This window comes from Gaeumannomyces tritici (assembly GCF_000145635.1).
Source record: "Gaeumannomyces tritici R3-111a-1 unplaced genomic scaffold supercont2.2, whole genome shotgun sequence".
NCBI classification, from domain to species: Eukaryota; Fungi; Ascomycota; class Sordariomycetes; order Magnaporthales; family Magnaporthaceae; genus Gaeumannomyces; species Gaeumannomyces tritici.
The window spans coordinates 4897571-4903147 of NW_008804546.1; positions in this window are offsets into that span (position 1 = coordinate 4897571).

The window sequence follows — 5577 nt, forward strand, 5'->3', positions numbered from 1 at the left end:
ACCTAAAACATTTAAAAAGCTTACCGGAAAGTTACCGGCAAAGCAATTATTAAAAATTTAAAAAATTGGAAGCTTTAACGAATCCAAATTCGATTAAATTACGATAGCTAAAAAAAATACCAAAAAATTACCAAAAAGGCGTTAAGCCGGGGTTTAAAGAACCGGGGGGTTAAAAAGGGCTAACGGGCTAATTAAAACCGAAAAACCCGAAGCAAGCATTTAACGGGAACCCAATTTTTTACCGCGGCGGTTATATTAAACGATATTTGCAATTACCGGTTAAATTTAAAAATTTAAAAAAAGCGGTTAAATACTAATTATTTACAATTACGGTTATCGAAATTTTTGAAATGGTTATTAAATGCATAAAAAGGAAAGGAAAAAGGTTTGCGGTTTTAAACGGAAAAAAAGCCTTTTATATGCCGGTACGAATTTACTTTTCCAAATGCTATAAAGCTTTATAACCGGTTTTTTTAAGCGTTGCCGGGCATTGGAGCGGTTTAGCGGGATACCGTTAATTACTGGTTACTTACGGAACACCCCCGTGCGGCGTACGCGGTTTGGGACAAGCCGTATCGAAAAAGGGCAATATGTTAAAAATACAGGCAAAACCGCTTTGCAAAAAGCGGAAAGCGTTAAATGTACGGGCAAAACCGTTTGGCAAAAAAAAAAAAGTATTGGTATAATTGGCCCGGTACGGACTTTTTCGGTAACGTACCAGCAAAATGCCGGTATTGCGGCCAAAGCATAATGGTTGTTAAAAGCACGGGCAAAACCGCCCGGCAAAAAGCGGGGGGCGTTAAAAAAAAAGGCGAAACCGCCCGGCAAAAAAGGAAAAAAGGGGCGCTAGCAGCCAGCCGGGCACGAACCTTTCCGGGGACATGCCGGCGAATTACCGGTATCGCGGTTAAAGCATAATAGCAAAGCTAAAAAATAAAGTAAAGCTTAAATTGTATAAAGGCGCATAAAGCGCGAAAAATTTAAAAAACCAACTTTACGTATTTAAAAAGGCACGAAAAAGGGGGAAGTTAAAAAAGGAACAATTTTTATTGGCAATAGCATTTTTGGTAAAAAATTTACGGAAGTTTAACAAAAAAATACCGTATCCAGCCCGTAACCCGGTAACCACCCGCTTTTGCACCAATTAACCTTTAACATATTGTTTTTTTTTTACACCTTTTTTATTTAAGGAGCAAGCCCGGATAATTACCGGAAAGGATCGAGCAAATTTAAAAAAGGCATTTGCGATTTTGCACCGTTTATAATAACGCTTAACGTTACGTTAAGCACGTTGGAAAAAGCCGTTAAATTACCGGAATAAAATACCAAAAAAGCCCCGCAAATTTCCAACGATATTAAAAACCTTTCCGTAAAAAAGCTGCAAAAAATAAACAACGCGCTAAAGGTTTAAAGCAAACGCGCCCGTTTAATTTAAAAAATCCAAAACAAAAGGTCGAAACATGCGCATAAAAATTTAAACGAAAATAAAAAAAATACTTTTAAGCAACGGAAAGGTTTTACGTAAAGCAAAGTTATTTTTAAACCTTTTATGCTTAAAAAATTGGCAATTTAGCAAAATATTGCTTATTATATTAACAATTATAAATTTATTTTCGAAAGCAAAAAGGAACGTTACGATAAAAACCGTATAAAGGTTTAAATAATTTTTAACATTTTCGATTATTATTAACGGGCGTAATGGACAAAATATAAATAAATGCATTATTTAAATACCGGGGTATTGCTTATTTAAGCCAATTTTTTGCAATGGCTTTAAGCAAAATCGAAAAACCCCGATTCGCAAATGTAGCTAACAATTAAAAAGCTTGCGGGAAATATTGCTATTAAACAAAAAAATTATAAATTGTTTAAAGCGTTCCGGATTTATTAAAATTTAATAAAGGATAACCTTTTCGAATTAGCACCCGAATGGATAAAAACGATATTGCTTTTTAACCGGTTTCGCCCCGAAATCCAAAAACGGGTAATATTTAAAAGCTTTTTTTATACTATGGAAAAATTGCAAGCCAAAGCTTTTAAAGCAAAAATAATATCGAAACCGTACAAAAGGATGCCGGGGGATACCGGTGCTTTAACCGTTGAAAAGCCGGTTAATTGCTTTAAATACGGGCAATTAAGCTATATCGCTGCAACATGCAAAATACGAACGAATAACCCGAAAACCCCGTCGGCTTTAGCAATTATATAAAAGGCGAAAAAAAAAGCTTAAAGTACGGTGTTACGGGTGTGGGAAATTGGGCCATATCCGGCCAGCGTGCTTTAAAAAAAGCAAAATATCGCTACCCAATTCGATATCGTTATCCGGCCGTTTAAGCACCGGGGCTTAAAAATGCGCCCCGGCGGCTAAAACGCGCTGGAAAACCGAAATGTATTTACAAATTAACGGTTGCCGGGTAAAGTTAAAAGCGCTGGTTAATAATAGGAATAACGCTAATTTGCTGCATAACCGTTTTTTAATAAAAGCAAAAAAATACCGGTGCTAAACGGGGGCCATTTAGCGTAATTCGATATTAAAAAACGCGTGCTTACGCTAAAGGTAAAAAAATACAAAATTTGGGTAACGGATAGCTAAGGAATAACCCGAAAGTTAATGGTATTTTACGTAATAATGTTTTGGGCCGGGTATAACATTACGTTAAGCATGCTTTAACTTTAGCAAAAAAACATTAAAATCCAATTTGGAAATATAAAGTAAAGGTTTCCGGTAACCACCAAAAAAGTTAAAATAATTTCGTTGGAAATAGTTAAAAAATTGGTTTAATTGGAATAAGCAATAACCGTGCTAACGGTTGTACGCCCGGAAACCCCGGAAAACCCTAGGGAAAAGCTAGGAATTTTTCCGGAATAAATTAAAAAAATGGTTGCAAAACATGCGCAGCTTTATAAATTAAACCCTTTGCTAAAATATACAAAGTAAAATTACGCAATTAAATTGAAAAAAAAACGATGCCGCTTTACGAAAGCATTTATCCCTTATTCGAAAAGGAATTAAAAAAATTTTAAAAGTATTTCGATAAAGCAATAACGAAAGGTTAAATCCGGCATTTAACCAATCCCGCTAACGCCGAAATCCTATTCGTTTTAAAAAAGGACGGAAAGCTTTGCTTTTGTATTAATTATTGGGGTTTTAATAAAATTACCAGGAAAAACCGGTTAACATTTTTATTAATTTACAAAATATTTAACCGGGTATTTAAAAACTAGTACTTTACCAAATTGGATTTAAAAAACGCTTATTACAAAATACAAATTTAATAAGGAAATAAATAAAAAATTGCTTTCCGTTGCAAATATGGACATTACAAATACTTAATAATGCTATTCGGCTTAGCCAATGCACCGGCAACGTTTTAAAGCTTTATTAATATAGCATTTAAGGAATTAATTAATAGCATTTGCATTATATATTTAAACGATATCCTTATTTTTTCCAAAATACGGGAAAAGCACCGTAAAGCAATAAAAACGGTGCTAAAACGATTTAAAAAGTACAAGCTTTACGTTAGCCCGGCCAAATGCAAGTTCGAAACGAATAGCATCAACTTTTTAAATTTTAAAATAACTAAATTCGGGGTTAAAATCCTGCCGAATAAAATCGTTACAATTTAAAAATGGAGGATACCAAAAAGCATTAAAAACGTGCAAATGTTTTTGGGCTTTACGGGTTATTACCGGAAATTTGTAAAAAATTACGCGAAAATTACCGCGCTTTTAACGGATTTTTTTAAAAAAAATACGGCGTTTTACTTAAAAAGCATTGCGAAAAAGGCTTTTTGCAAGCTAAAGTTATTATTTATACAAATTTCGGTGCTAATACATTTTAACTTATCGAAACCGCTGTGCGTAAGGACCAATGCTTCGGCCTTTGCGATAAAAGCAGTACTAATGCAATTGCAAAACGGCCGTTAGCACCCGGTAACTTATTTGTTAAAAAAGCTGCGGCAAAAGGAGCTGCGTTACGCAATCCCCGATTTAAAGCTATTAGCAATCGTAAAAGCTTTCGAAAAATAGCGGCATTATTTAGCTTATTTACAAAAAATTGTTAAAATAATTACCAACCATTTAAACTATACCCATATTTTAATAAAAAAAAGTAATAAAGCGTTAAACAAAATGGCTTAAAAATTTAGCAAAGTACGATTTTACAATTAAATGGAAGCTAAAATACCGGAACTTTGCAAATAGCTTGTTAAAACGTTTTTAAAATATGCCCGTAAACGGGAAGGCCAATATAGCAAGGGAAAAATTCCAAAGCAATTTGTTAGCCAAATTCCGAAAAGCAACTTACGTAAAAATAACCATTATTAAAAAGGATATTAAAACGATATTAAAGCGCATTTTTAAAATATAAATAAAAAACGATTTCGTTTAAAGCGGCATTTAAAAAAACAAACCCAACGTTTAAAAAATTAGCAACGGTTTATTTAAGCACAAAAAAAAAGTTTAAATTCCGAATTTAGCGCCGTTGCAACGGGCAATGCTTTAAAAACAATACAATAGCCCAACGGGGGGTTACAAAAGCATAACCAAAATTTTAAAAAAGTTTAAACGGTAATTTAAATGGCCGGGTATAGCTAAAAACGTACGTAAATACGTACGGACGTATTAAATATGCTAGCAAATAAAGCCGAAAATACAAGCACTTTACGGGTTGCTAGCATTTTTGCCCGTATTAAACCGCTTAAAACAAAAATTGTTAATAAATTTTATCGGAAAGCTTTTAACGTTAATAAATAAAGCCGGAAAAAAACGCAACGCAATATTGGTAATAATTAACCGGTTTATTAAATATAGCTTTTTTATCCTAACGTTTACAAAATTAATTAATAAAGGATTGGAAAACTTTTTATTTGTATACGTTTGGGAATTATTAAAAATGCCCGAAAGGATTATATCGAACCAAAACAAATTATTTACAAATAAATTTTAAATAACCTTTGCTAAATATTTAAAAATTGCAAAAAAGCTATCGATAATATACCATTTTTAAACTAACGGGCAAACGGAACGAACAAACCAAACAATAAAGCATTATTTTTGGTGTTTTTGCTGCAAAAGGCAAAACGATTAAGCGTTGCTATTGCATTTAGCAACGTAAATGCATAATACAAGCGTGCATTTGGGGTTGCAAAAAAACCCCGGCGTTTTTGTTAATAAAGTTTTACTTACAAAAGCTTTATAACTTTCGGGTGGTTAAAAAAAAACCTTCGGTAACGGTTAAAATTAAAACGGGGGCTTTGGAAACAATTAAAAAGCAAATTAAAAAATTGCTAAAAAAAGCAAATAATACGTACAAAAAATACTATAATAAAAGCAAAACCCCGGTGCTTTTCGGGGTAAACGATTGGGTATTGCTAAATACGGCAAACATTAAAATAAAAAAGCCGTTAAAAAAGTTATTAAATAAATGGTTGGAACCTTTTTAAATTTTAAAAATGGTTAGGTTAGCCGGGCTAGCGTTTCGGTTAAAACTTTTTGTAAATTACCGGATACATAACGTATTCCCGGCGAATTTATTGCAAGCGTTTAAAAAAAAAACCCGGCAAAAAGCCAAAA